A 15,596-nucleotide genomic window follows, 5' to 3' on the forward strand; every position below is an offset into this window, starting at 1 on the left:
TGCCTGGAGATCCATCCCAAATATCATGAGATGACCACCAGTCAATCCCAAAGTCTTGGCAGAAAGGTGGTCTAGGCCTTTCATGTCTTGGCATTCCTTCGGTGGGGAAAAGAATCAGAACAAAAAGCAGAAAAGGAACCCAGAATGGGCAGGTCCCTACTGATCCTGTTCTCCTATAACCTACCTGTCACCCATTCATTTATCTCCTAGGTGAGACCACATTCAAGGAAAAACATGAGTAGAATTAGGCAGCGATCCCCTGCTCTCTGAATGTGTGTGTGTGGGGGGGGGGGTGGGGGGAGGTGGGGTGTGGAAGGGGCAGGTGAGCCTTAGCGATTTACAAGGTCCTTGACCTCCACTGGAAGAACAGAGTTCTAAAGGTGCACACCAGGTTCAGGAGTTATGTGTGCTGCTATATGAATGTGCCTGTGCACTGAGACCCTCCTTCTGAGTGTCAGGATATCCTGTGTTTCACATAGATGCCCTTGCATCATCACATTTATCCTTACATCAATAGTTATGAGGGAGAAACATACAGCCTGGCCCATAAAAAGCCCTCAATAAATGGAAAAAATTATGCTCACTCTCTCAAGTCTTCCCCAGGTTCAAAATGCCTTGGTCTCTTATAACACAGAAAACATGCCCATTGATTAATTTTGTAATTGATAACCACAGATCCTGTATTTGGAGTACTGGTGAGAAGTAGTCCCACCTGCTCCATCATCCAAATCTCAGCATGTTTCTCTCCTGCCTGCTGACTTGGACTTGCATAGCTAAGTCTGGTAGCTCACATCTTAATGGATAAGTTATTCTTTAACACCAGTAGGTCATTATACTGAGACAAAGAAAGAAATTTCAGCTGTAATGACTGTATAGAAGACCTTCAACCTCCACATACAGAGGAACCCCTTGGGCGGGAGGTCACACATTGCAGCTTTGGGGATCCCTTGACCGTGATGGCAAGATGTGTGTTGCTGACACCTGCAGTCTTGAAGGTCCTTTTGAATAATTGGGGAGAAACCTGAGCCCACCACCCAGCGGGCACATCTTCAATCAGGACAGACTATCACAGTCTTGCTTTATTTTCCTCAGGAGGATGATTTCAATGAGCACAAGGTTTTAATGACCTCCTTAGCCCTCCTTGCCTTAGGCTGTCCAGGCACCCAAGTTTGCCCCCTCAATCCAAAGTTACATGAGCCTTGTGCAAGCATGTGCCCTACATGTGTGGCGGCCATGTGGAACAGGGTGTGACTGTGCATGTGCACATAGAAGACAAGGACCATGGCTTCGCCCGAGGAGCAGTATGGGTAGCCACCCACCCCATGTTGGACAAGGTCAACATATAAATGAACTGGAGGGTGAACAATGGCTCCTACTTATTCCTCTTGCTTGTGGTACTGTTGGCACAAGTTCCACTGAAAGAAGTTCCCTGTGGCCTGAATTTGGCCCAGGGTGTGGCAATCACAATTTGTGGGGGACAGAAATCTGCAGAGACCTGATTTCTCATGTTAGGGTATTGGAGGCAAATACAAAGCTACATAAGAAACAAAGCTTTAATTTTCCCTATTAAACTGACAGCACACCTTCACTCCTCCATTTGCTTTAGAAGGTTAACTTTGGAAAACGTGTCAGTTCTTCATCTGCCTCTTTATATGTGTGGAAATCATTTAAAAAGCTCAATAAGCCTCTTGCCAATTTGACAACTCAGGAATGCTCCTTTAAGGACCTGGCAGGAAAATCCTTGCAAAGCGTGGTGCTAGGTCAGAGAACAACTTAAGCAGTTGAAACCAGAAAGTGCTAGAGCTCCTGGACACTCAGAGAAAGAAAAGACCATCAAAGCAGTGCACAAGAGTCAGTAAAGCTGCAGGAGAAAATCATGAAAAGGTGAGGGAAGGTAGCATCTCAGGAGGATTACAGCATCCGCAGAAGCAAGAGGTGTTCCTTCTCAGAACTCCCTCAGGTTATGTTATTATGCAAGAGGAGGAAACATTATAAACAAAATTAAACAGTGTGCAGAAAGTGCAGAGGTAGGGAAATCATCTCCTGGCAGAGAGGACCACAATTCACTAGGAAAATGAAAAGTGAAGACTTGAACCCAATATTAATGCCTAACATTCAATAGAGGTCCAAATTCACAAACTTCACACCTATCCACGTGCTTTACTATCTTCTATATCACAGTTATGGCCACCCAATGGTAGTGTGAGTGAACACGATTAGATGACAGGAGAAAGAGCCCTGAACTCACAGTGTCTCCCATATGTTTCACACCAAAGATCCTTGTCCTCTCCACTGTCAGTCCACTCTCCGAGCCTCTTCCTCATACCCCTGCTGACCCAAATTTCCCTAATCAAGAGGAAGCAAGACCTTAAATGGGGGAACTACTGGGCCCTTTCCCTCCCCAAAATGAGCTCCCCTTTCTGCTCACCCACTCCTGTAGCACAACACCACAAACAATGTGTAACTTCCCCTTCACTGTGGTACTAACAACACCTTCTTCCTTGAGAGTGCAGATAAGGTCCCCTTGAGGCAGTATCATTCCCACCAACCTGAAGACGCATATGGAAGTGAAGCCACCACCTAGCAGAAAAGGCTATCTAGCAGATCCACAAGGGGAGAGACAGATACAGCCTGGGGGCATAGCCCTCTCCAGCAAGAGGAAACCAAGGTTTTCATCCTCCAGTCGTCACACCTGACTCAGGAGTTTCCTGGACATCCAGGCTCATTGGTGCATGCCCGGAAGGAAACAAAGGCCTGTATCAAGGACGGCTCATTGACAAGACCTACCTGACTTCCTTTTTCCAACCAATGTGCAGAGTGTGCTCAGCGGAAGAGTGCCAAAAGCAAACGTGGAAAGTTCTAAAAGCATACCCACACACAGAGATGAGACACCTCACAATTCACAATATCCCTGCTCTGCACAATGGCACAGAATTCTGACAACAAGCGACTTTCAACTTCTGCCCAGAGCTTACATTACCCAAGGCTTTTGCGGCACAGATGTCTGATTCAGGCCAGAGGTAGCTTACCTCCAGACCCAACATTTCCCATAACCCTTGCTTAGAGTAGTCTGACACAAGCCAGAGCGCACTACACCCAGAACCCCTCATTTTGAATGTCCCTTGCGGCATTGAAGTCTGACTCACCAGAGCTATCTTACCATCTGGATGCAACCTTTCCCATGACCTTGACTTTAGAGAAGTCTGACTCAGGTGAGAGACAACTGATGCCCTGATCCCCACATTTCCTATGACTTCTGTGGCTCAGAAATCTGACCCAGGCCAAAGGGAACTTAAGAGCTGGGCCAAACATTTCCCATGACCCTTGCTTTAGAGAATTCTGACTCAGGCCAGAGCCAACTTGCACCCTGAACCCCACATTTCCCATGTCCTTTAGAGAGGGTATCAGGCAGGAAGGAAAGGCGTCTCCAAATGGAGGAGATAGGCAGCAAGTGTCAGACACTTTTTCTCTCTCCCTTAAGCAGCAGGAGGAAACAAACTACAAGTGTCGGATTTTTCCCTTCTCTAATTTCTTTTAAAATTTTGTGTTGCCATGACTTTACCTGGTTCCACCTGAACTTAACTTGCCTCAAACCCTGAGGTAACCATACATTTTTCTTATGGAAATGTTTTTCTTAAGCTATGTTAGTGAACTATGTATTTACCCTAGACTCTGTCTTTCTTCACATTGGTTCTGCCTAAGACTCAGAAGGGACTTGACAAGCCAGGATGTTTTAGTCCTGAAAGTGTTCTTTTAAGCTATGCTTCAAGGAGGCTATCACTTTGCTTGGAAACCTGCCTTTCTTCAAGATTCATGTCAATGGTTTTATGGCACAGGACAACTCACCTTGTGCCAATGCTATCACAAAATGCATGATGTGAGTGAGGAGCCTGGTGCCAGTCTCTGAGTTGTGAGACGTTTCCTTTCTCTAATTAGCAGCATGCTGGTAGTGATATCAGTTCAGTTCAGTTCAGTCGCTCAGTCGTGTCCGACTCTTTGCGACCCCATGAATCGCAGCACGCCAGGCCTCCCTGTCTATCACCACCTCCCGGAGTTCACTCAGACTCACGTCCATTGAGTCAGTGATGCCATCCAGCCATCTCATCCTCTGCCATCCCCTTCTCCTCCTGCCCCCAATCCCTCCCAGCATCAAAGTCTTTTCCAATGAGTCAACTCTTCCCATGAGGTGGTCAAAGTACTGGAGTTAGCGATATAACTTCTGGCTAAAGACTAGCATGGGGACACTCTTTCTGCCCCCTTCTGATGTCTACATCACAAGCTTACACTATCTACTTCATACTTTTATAAAACTGTATTACACAAGCACTCTGAGTGATTAGGCTCATCACTGGCGCAGAATTGAATTCCTCTCCTCTGGAGGCCAAGAATCCCCAATTCTTTCCATGCTCAACAACATTTCTCCTTGCGGTACACAGGTCTGACACAGGAAAGTGCTACCTTACAACCTGAACCCAATATTTCCCATGACCCATGCTCTAGAAAACTCTGACTTGGGCCAGAATCAATTTATTTCCTGAAACCCACATTTCCTATGTCATTTACGACAGAAAGTATGACTCAGGCCAGAGCTAATTTAACACCCAGACCCAACATTTTCCATGGTCCTTGTGGCACAGAAGTTTGACTCAGGACAGAAGTAACTTATGCTCCTGACCCAACATTTCGCATGCTCCTTGCAGAGAAGTCTGACTCAGGAAAGAGCCTATTTAACACCTGGACCTAACATTTCCCATGATCCTTGCTTTAGTGAAGTATGACTCAGGCCAGAGCTGACTTACTACCCCAACCTAACATTTGCAATCCGCTATGTGGCACAGATGTTTGAATCAGGCCAGAGAATCTTTACTACCCAGACCCAACATTTCCCATGACCCTTGCTTTAGAGAAGTCTGACTCAGGCCAGAGCCACCTTAGGCCTGGAACCCCACATTTTCTATGCCATTCATGATACACAAGTCTGACACATGCCAGAGCAAACTCACCACCCGGACCCAGCATTCCCCATGCCGGTGGGAAAAGGGAAGTCTGACTCAAATTAGAGCCATTTGATGTTCAGGATCCAACATTTCTATGGCCCTGTGTAACACAAACGTCTGACTCAGGCTAGAGCAAACTTTTTCCCCAGACCCAATATTTACCATGACCTTCTTGTGACACAGAGTCTAACTCAGGCCAGTGCCATCTTACCACCCACACCCAACTTTCCCCAAGCACCATAGTACACAGAATTCTGACAACATGCCACAGCCAATTTCTCCTCTGGAGCCAACAATCGCCATGTCCACAAGCTACCAATGCCACTCTGGGCCTTCTTTAGGACTTTCACAAGGCACTTGGGTTGTGTGAGCTTTGAAGGAAGTAGAGTCTGGCAGGTATCTCAGTAGAACATACCAAGAGTAGCTGCTGACTTTCAGCTGTCTCTTTATGGCAAACACATAGGGACATCTCAACAGGAGAGCTGAGCTCAACCAAGTACAGTCAACCTCAATGTGCACCTCCCAGGAGACCCTCAGAATACTCTTCTAGGCCACAGTATAGGAGGGGCAGTGGCCACGTTTCCTGAGCTATTTTTAACAGCCTAAGGCAGTGCCCAGACTGAAGCAGGAACACAAGAACTTGTCTAGCAGTGACATCTAATAGTCTGAGGAATGCTGTAAAGAAGGGTAAAGCCCCCGTTATAAAAGTCTCACCTGTGCCTGAAGGCAATCTATTCTCATGTCTTACTCAAGGATGTGCATTTCTATCATTGGTCCTCATGCTTTGCCGATCCCAGGCAGGGACAAGTATGTGGAAGGGGAAGAAAACACTTTTTGGATACAGGAAGCTTCTCACATTTTTCACACCACAGTCCCTTGTTCTTAATCATTATGAGCAGCTGCATCCAGTGCTGCTCTGCCCTACCCTCTGCCCACCTGCAACCCACAGGCCTCAGAAGGAGAGACCACGGTCTATATGCCATTCCATCTTTCCTGATCAGAGAGACTCCTGCCCTCGTGTGACCCTGTAACCTCTATAAGCCTCTCTGAAAGAAGAGACAATCAAACTGGCTGGCCAATCAGCCGTGAAATCCATTTATTTCAACATGTATTCTCCCCAATTTGGGGGACATTTACCTGACCTGTTATTTCTACTACAGTAAAAACACACTGTGTCACCCCCAGATAACCATGTTGACTGGAAATGAAATGGAGATGGAGGTGTGGGAACCACTGACTTTTGAAGCAAGAAAATGTTACTTAAGAAGGCTTCTCACAGCTTCATAAATAACATCACCAGATATGGGGCCAGCTAAACCCAGTTCTATCATCCATCTACACCATATGTGGGGGGAGGAGCTCTGTTACCATGGCAATGTAATGATCCATTCTATACAACGAATGTCCCCTGCAAAATAGAGCTTTATCTATTTCTTACAAAGAGTACTCAAATCACAGGATTTGAGAAGATTAAGAAATAAACCAATGAAAAGAACTGAGGATAGTTCTTGCTTCTATTAGCCTTCGTATCAGTGGTGGTTGTGGTGGATTTCTTATTAGCATCAGCACCAGCAAAAGCACTATCATGGCCACCACCATCATCGTCATTTCCAGTAGGCTAACATGCCACTCCAAATGACTGCTGGTATCCTGATGAACCTAGTTTCTGCACATAACAGGAAAGCAGTATAGAAAAGAAAGATACCCCATTGCAAAATAATCGCCTTCAAATGCCAAATATTTCCCATTTCTCTGTCACCCACAGAGATCAGGGGCAAGCATGAGCTTGACACAGATAACTTAGATTGAAGACCTTAGACTGAAGACATTACCATTCCCACCCGAGAGGAAACATTCATTATTTGAACTTGATACAGGTAACTTGATAAATTCATTCATTGATACGGATAACTTGACACAGATAACTTGATACATTCATCGATTGAGCTTGATAAATATAATTTAGATCGAAGACCTTAGACTGAAGGCATTACCATTCCCACCTGAGAGAAAACATTCATCAAATATATGCCTCAGGAGGCTAAGTGACTATGCAGGGCTAGGGAACAGCACCAGGAATAGCACAGAGGAGCCAGGTCACATCTGACCTGTACTGAGTAGCGTCCACTTGTCTTGCTCAAGACTGTCAGTTCTTGAGACTGCCGCCAACGGGCAAAACACTCTTTGCGAATGCTCTGCCTTGTGACTGCTTCCTAAGAAGACAATAGTCAGCAGAAGTACGCATGAAAAAATTCACTGGGGCCCTGCCCCCTCCAAAGAAGAGATTCAGGATGACTGGGATGCAATGGGCAGCCAGTACAAGCCTGTGTGGAAAGGAGAGAAGGGGCCACGGTTAGTGTTAAGTTTCACAACTCTTTTGTCTAGCAGATGAGCCGGGCTTGGTCACCATCATGTCTCATGGTGACTGAACACAGGTTAGGAGAAACCTTTCTCTCAGTATTATACATTTCAGTCTGTCACCGCATGAGGAATCCACAATGACACCCATCATCCAAGGATTTAAAGTAATTTAACCCATTAAAAGTGTAAAAGAAAAGAGGATGAATGTCAATGTGCTGGGAAAAGGCCACACACTCTAGTTTCCCACCAAAAAGGAAATGTGTAATTTGAACATCGGTGGGTGAAATTCAGGACTTGTGATGCCAGCTTCTGACTCAAACTTGTACCACTAATAAACCAGAGGAACCAGAGCTGTCTGTTGAGACCGAAGGTTAGAAGGCTCTTTGAGTACATTTCTACTGAACATTTTCTCCTCCCACTTCAGTTGAGCAAATGACCTCACCTGAATGTTGATAAATTAATCAACACAGAGAAAAGAAATAACTTAATATACAAAGAGGAAAAGTAGAAACCTTTCTGTCACTGCCAGGTAACAGTCACCCTCTGGCCAGCAGAGGGTTCACACCCTGGAAACTCTTCACAGGTGCAGGTGTGAAGCCATGTCAGCCGCCACATGAGGTGTCTAAGTTGACCAGTGCAGAATGTCACTCTCAGTAAGGAAAAGCCGAGTCCAGGGCTGCCTCTTGCTTTACAGCAGGACTAAGGACTTGTGGTTTCCAATAAGATGCTTCAGTAACTCCTGAGGTAACTTGAGGGACCAGAGAAAGGAAACAAGCGTGTAAATGAAATGATGCCAAAGTGTAAAGAGCTGGGGCAGGAAAAGGAAACGGTGGCAAGAAAAGGAGTTGAACCTAATACCATCCCTTTCTGCTCCAGTAGGTGGATTCACAAAGTGGGGGACAATATTCCTTGAGCACCAACTGTACCCTAAGTACTTAATAAAGGTTATCACACTGGATTCTCACAACATCCAAGACAGCATGCTAGAGATCCCATTGTGCAAAAGAGGGGGGAGTCAAGCTCAAATGTGATACTAAGAGAGAGCTGAGAGACTTTCAGATTCAGATACTGGAGGCTTTTTGTGTATGAAACACTTAGTATAATCCCAGCAATGTCTGCAAGGAAACACACAGCCAAGAATTACTTGAAGGGTGAAAATTTGAAGAAGTATTGATTCCTGACTTGACAATCACTTCTATTATATTCCCAGGAACCTTATCACATGTAAAAGGGGTCTGGGAATCCACCACTGACCACCACCCGCTTGGTCCACAGGTTCCATTTTAGACTTTTTCATAGACAGAAATATTTTCAATTACCTTCAGATCCATATTGTCATATTTGGGAAAACGGCACCCAGGCAGCACAAATTCTGCGTTCATGTGGTTTATTTTCAACAGGCCAAGCCAGTCTATCTCTCTGCTGCCAGCTAGTACATGTATTTCCAAGCAGAATAAAAAGAGAGATCAACCCTTTGATGGTAAACCATCAAAATCATGTGATTTTGAAAACTGACATTCTAAAAGTCAATGTGTCTGCAACACAGGCAACAATGAACAGAGGATCATGATTAAGGACTGGAAAAAGATACCACTGTCTTATTTAAGGAACTGATTCAATTAACAGCTTCCACCACAGAATTAGCAAACCATGTCCAGGGAGAGACCTTGACACTGTTTTCTTAGGGACCCAGGAAAAGCATTTCAGCACCATCTTCAGTTATGCTACAGGTGACAGGAAACAAATCTTACCCTCTGCCCAGCATATTTGGCCCACATAACGTAAGTTTGATCTTACGTGTCTAGTGGATCAGGCCAGTTGGTTCCAAATCCACTCTTCACTTGACAGTCCCCTAGGCTGACCAGCACTGGACTTTTCCATCACACGTCCTAGAGGAGACCTGCAAGAAGACTGCCTGTGGGTAGACAGACTAGCACAACTGCAGGAAAATCAAGTAACTTGGAAATTCATATAGGTGGGCGTCTGGGGCAAACACGCCGTTTCCCTTATGTAGAGAAGCTTCCAAAAACATTGAGCTCTGGAACCCAATCATGCTACATCTTCCCATGATCAAGTAGGCCAAATGTTATGAAAGGTAACATAAGACAGAGACTGATCTTCAGAGATATGGCTGCCTCTTGAAAATGAACCACTGGTTCATCCTGCTTTAACCAAATATCACAGAGTAATTATGGAACATTACAGTGAAAGGCCATGACACTTGAAGAAGGACAGTCTCAGAGAACACCTTTTACTTTTTCTTTTCTCAGAGCTTGGGCCAGTGGACAGTTTGACATCAGTCGCTGCTGTTAAACAAGGGTTAAAAAACCAATCAGAAAATTTTTTCCTTATTTATGCAAAAAAGATAATGGAAAACTTTTACAGAAAACTTATGAAACAGCCCTGGACCTACATGTAACTGGGTTAAATGACACCAAACACTTACATTTTCGGCAGAAGATCCCAAACTCCATTAATCGCAGACGTAGTCAGATGAAATGCATTCAGTGTCATAACACATCAAAGACAAAGTCATATGATTAATTCTGCATTTAAAAATCAACACTATGCCCCAATGTTTATTCTCAAGGATGTTTATGAAGAAGGAACAATACCAGAATATAAACAAAATTACTCTATCAAACAAGAAATTATAATACAAACTAAAGCATAATCAGAAGTGAAGTTCATTTCCTCTCAATTGAAATTTGCACAAAACTATTTAAAGAAATACTAGGGTGCCCCAGGGACACAATTTACTGAATGCAGTGGGATGAACATGTAAAATGAAAATGTTAAGAGCATCCAGTCTTGGCTGACAAGAGGGGCTCATGCACATCCACAGTGACTGTGCACATTCGAGCACCCAGCCGGTCCATTCAATTCAGAATATGCCCACTGAAAATACGTTTATTTGAAGAGTATTTGTGAAACACGACGAAGATCGCAGTTAAGCAAAGTCAAATGATTTCAATGCCCTAAAAAGGCCCACTCCATTATAATGTATAATGAAAACAAAAGGAGAACGCTGGGTGCATGATATCCTTCTCAGTTTGAAAGAAAGCAACAGCCCAAGAGAAGGCTCTTCTCTTATTTGTAACCTTCAAACATCACCAAGTATTTTAAGGGCCATTTGTGCTTGAACAGAATGATCTTAAACACACACAAAATGCAAAACTGCCTTCAAAGGTGACTGAAGACCATGTCCAGGGTCTGTGAACAAGCCCCAAGCCGATCAAGCGGTCTGTGTACTCAATTTTCTCGTTAACATTCTCAGGATTTGTGTTCCATTTTAAGGCAAAACCACGAAGGAGACTAATCTGAAAGTTAACAAAGAAATGATATTAAACTTAAAGCCATGTTGTTAAATGAAACACAGAACACCAAGGCAGCCAAGGTCTGTCAGCTTTCGAAATAGCGCCCGAATGCCCTCAGAGACTTACTTTCTCCTTTCACGTGGAAAATAACAGAAACACTCTCAATGGTTAAGAAATGGTTAAGAAAGTTACCTAGGACTGTTACTTTATCACCATGCATGTCTCTGGTCAAATACACCCTCCTTTCTAGAGACTGTATCATGCTAGCTGCACCAAGAGTCTACTTTCTCTGATTATTTTTCTACTTACCATTCATGTACATAATCCATATCTTTGGCTATTTGGGGACGTTTGTGTTTCCATATGAATTGTGAAATTTTTTGTTCTAGTTCTGTGTGTGTGTGTGTGTGTGTGTGTGTGCCTGCACGTGTGGAAGCCCTGACGCACACACACTTACAAAATTCATTCACATTCTCAACTTTACATAATATGTGCAAACCTCCTAAAAAGATGTCTCCCATATTAGATCCACTCATGAATGGAATGAAAGTACCTGTTTCCCTGCATTTTTAATGTTAGATTTTTCAATCATCATTGTACATTTTATAGGGAAAGGCGCATCTTAATTTCTTTGATTTGAATGTGTCACATAATATCCGGGGGCAGACTGAATAACATTTGAATGAAAATTATACCGGATATTCACTGCACTTCTGTAACTAGCCATTCTGTGGGTTGTCTTTTCACCTTGTTTATACTTTCCTTTGCTGTTTAAAAGCTTTTAAGTTTAATCAGGTCCCACTTGTTTACTTTTGTTTTTATCTCCATGACTCTAGGAGGTGGGTCATAGAGGATCTTGCTTTGATTTATGTCATCAAGTGTTCTGCCTATGTTTTCCTCTAGGAGTTTTATTGCTTTTGGCCTTACATTTAGGTCTTAAATCCATGTTGAGTTTACCTTTGTGTATTGTATTAGGAAGTGTGCTGATTTCATTCTTTTACATTTAGCTGTCCAGTTTTCTGAGCACCATTTATTGAAGAGACTGTCTTTGCCCCATTGTATATTCTTGCCTCCTATCTCAAAAATAAGTTACCCATAGGTGCATGGGCTTATTGCTGGGCTTTCTATCTTGTTCCATTGGTCTATGTTTCTGTTTTTGTGCCAGTGCCATACTGTCTTGATGACTGTAGCTTTGTAGTATAACCTGAAGTCAGGAAGCGTGATTCCTCCAGCTCCATTCTTCTTTCTCAAGACTGTTTTGGCTATTTGGGGACGTTTGTGTTTCCATATGAATTGTGAAATTTTTTGTTCTAGTTCTGTGAAAAATGCCACTGGTAATTTGATAGGGATTGCATTAAATCTGCAGATTGCATTTGGTAGTATTTTCGCAATATTGAGTCTTCCTACCCAGGAACACGGAATATCTCTCCATCTGTCCATCTCATCTTCGATTTTTTTCACTAGTGTCTTAGAGTTTTTATCTATAGTTCTTTCATCTCCTAAGGTAAGTTTATTCCTAGATATTTATTTTTTTGTTGCAATGGTGAATGGGATTTATTCCTTAATTGCACTTTTTGATTTTTCATTGTTAGTATATAGAAATGTAGGTGATTTCTGTGTATTGATTTTGTATCCTGCAACATTGCTAAATTCACTGATTAGCTCTAGTAATTTTCTCATACTATCTTTAGGGTTTTCTATGTACAGTATCATATCATCTGCAAACAGTGAGAGCTTTACTTCTTTTCGGATCTGGATTCCTTTTATTTCTTTTTCTTCTCTGATTGCTGTAGCTAGGACTTCCAGAACTATGTTGAATAATAGTGGTGAAAGTGGACACCCAGGTCTAATTCCTGATCTTAGGAGGAATGCTTTCCATTTTTCACCATTGAGAAGAATGTTTGCCATAGGCTTGTCATATATGGCCTTTCCTATGTTGAGCTTGGTTCCTTCTATGTCCTTCTTGTTCCTTCTATGTCATCCTTTCTTGAAGAGTTTTAATCATAAATAGGTGCTGAATTTTTCAAAAGCTTTTTCTGCATCTATTGAGATAATCATATGGTTTTAATCTTTCAACTTGTTAATACGGTATATCAATTGATTGATTTCCATATAATGAAGAATCCTTGCATCCATGGAATAAATGCAACTTGATCATGGTGTATGAGCTTTTTGATGTGTTGCTGAATTCTTTTTGCTAAAAGTTTGTTGAGGATTTTTGCATCTATGTTCATCAGTGATATTGGCCTGTAATTTTCCTTTTTGTGTGTTGTCTTTGTCTGGTTTCTGTATCAGGGTGATGGTGGCCGCGTGGAATGAATTTAGAAGTGTTCCTTCCTCTGCAATTGTTTGAAAGACTTTTAGAAGGATAGGCATTAGCTCTTCTCTAAATGTTTGATAGAATTCTCCTGTGAAACCATCTGGTCCTGGGATTTTGTTTTTTGGGAGTTTTTTTTTTTTTTTTTATTACAGCTTCAATTTTAGTGCTTGTAATTGGGTTGTTCATAATTTCTATTTCTTACTGGTTCTGTCTTGGCAGATTGAACTTTTCTAAGAATCTGTCCATTTCTTCCAGGTTATCTATTTTATTGCCGTATAGTTGTTCATAATAGTGTCTTATAATCCTTTGTATTTCTGCATTGTCTGTTGTAACCTCTCCTTTTTCACTTCTAACTTTGTTGCTTTGATTCTTCTCTCTTTTTTTCTTGATGAGACTGGCTAAGAGTTTTCTTCCAAAAGGAAGAAAGAATTCAATCTTCTTCAAGGGAAGATTTCAACTTTCCTTGAAGCCTGAAAAAAGGAGACCTCAAACACAATAACTTAAAAAGAAGTGAAAAGGCAGAGAAATACTGCACAAGTGATGGAACAAACTAGAAACACAGAAGTCAAAATAATTGAAGAGGAAATAGGAAAATTACCTGAAAAAGAATTCAGAATAATGTTTGTAAAGATGATCAAAAACCTTGAAAACAAAATGGAGAAAATGCAAGAATCAATTAACAAAGACCTAGAAGAATTAAAGAATAAGCATACAGAGACAAAAAAACAAAATTACTGAAATGAAAAATACTCTAGAAAGAATCAATAGCAGAATACCTGAGGCAGAAGAATGGATCAGTGAGCTGGAAGATCAAACTGTGGAAATAACTTCAGAAGAGAAGAATAAAGTAAAACGATTAAAAAGAAATGAGGACAGTGTCAGAGATCTCTGGGACCATATCAAACACACCAACATTCCAACTACAGGCTTCCCAGAAGAAGAGGAAAACAAATGGTACGAGAAAGTTTTTGAAGAGATTATAGTTGAAAACTTCCCCAACATGAAAAAGGAAATAGCCAATTAAGTCCAAGAGGCAGAAAGAGTCCCATACAGGATAAACTTTCATGACTATCCCTGTGACTGAAAAGTTTTGGTAATAAAACACTTGTAGGGTTCCTGATGTAGTTTGTGGAATTCACCAGCAGATGGCACTGCTCTACTACCTTTTCGAGTTAAATGACACTGTACACCCTCCCATTGACAGCTACTATCCCCACTCCCTTCCTATGCACCAAGTCCTCTCTTATCTACCCTCTCTTGTCCATATCACAATTAGTTGTGGACAGCTAATTGTCCCTTCCTCTGAGTGCCTTGGAAATACATCTTTCCCTGGAATTTCTGCTGTCTTTCAAGAAATTCACCAACAGATGCCATTGCTCCACTAAGTTCTCCAGTTATACAAGATTTCATACATTCCATTGACATCTACTACCCACTCCATTCCTGTGTCCCAGGATCTCTTTTCTTTCTTTTCTTTCCTTTAACAAAATGGCAGTTTTTGAGTGTTTTCCCATGTCGTGAAGGCCGTGCAACACTTCTTTCTCATGGCTTTCTGTTGTAGTTCAAGGCATCCACCATCAGACTATGCTACTCTAGCAGGTATCAAGTTATACAAGTCTCTACATGTTCCCATTGACATCTACTCCCACCATTCCTTTCCTGTGCCACAACCTCTCTTCCCTTAACACTACGGGGTGTGCTTGGGTGATTGTCCATGCCAATGAGTAAGTGAAAGTCACTCAGTCATGTCTGACTCTGCAACCTCATGGACTTTACAGTCCATGCAATTCTCCAGGCCAGAATACTTGAGTGGGTAGCGGTTCCCTTCTCCAGTGGATCTTTCCCAACCCAGGGATCGAACCCAGGTGTCACACATTGCAGGCAGATTCTTTACCAGCTGAGCCACAAGGGAAGCCCCCGTGGCAATGAAGGTCTTGGCAACACATCCATCCTTCCAATGGCTTTCTGTTGTAGTTCAAGGAAACTACCACCAGGTGGCGCTGCTCCACTTGGTTTTCAAGTTATGTGAAACCCTATAGGTTCTCATTGACATCTATTTCCCCCACTTCCTTCTTCCCCAATACCTCTTTTCTTTTTCTTTTCCTTGCTCTTAACAAAACAGGCTGTGCCTGAGTGACTGTCCACATCAATGAAGGTCTTGGCTATACATCTTCCCAAACGTTCTCTGCTGCAGGTGGAGGAGTCCAACAGCCTATGACATGCTCCACTAGGCTATCCACTGATACCAGGCTCTACACCCTCACATTGACATCTATTCTACCCACTCCCTTCCTGTGCCCCAAGACCTTTTTCCCTTTTTTATCTTGCCCTTAAAAAATTGTCTGTGCATGGTTGTTTCCCTGTCTCTGAAAGACGTGGCAACACAACACCTCTACGGCTTTATTATATACTAGAAGCATTCCACCAGCAAATGATGCTGTTCCACTAGGTTCTCAAGTTATACTATGCTCTACACTCTCCCACTGACATGTACTACCCCACACTTTTCTGTGCTCCAAGACCTCCCCTATCTTTCTTTTCTTGTCCATATCAAATCTGGCTGTGGACGGGTGATTGTTCTTGTTGCTGAAGGCCTTAGAA

This window comes from Bos indicus, chromosome X (assembly GCF_029378745.1).
Source record: "Bos indicus isolate NIAB-ARS_2022 breed Sahiwal x Tharparkar chromosome X, NIAB-ARS_B.indTharparkar_mat_pri_1.0, whole genome shotgun sequence".
NCBI classification, from domain to species: domain Eukaryota; kingdom Metazoa; phylum Chordata; class Mammalia; order Artiodactyla; family Bovidae; genus Bos; species Bos indicus.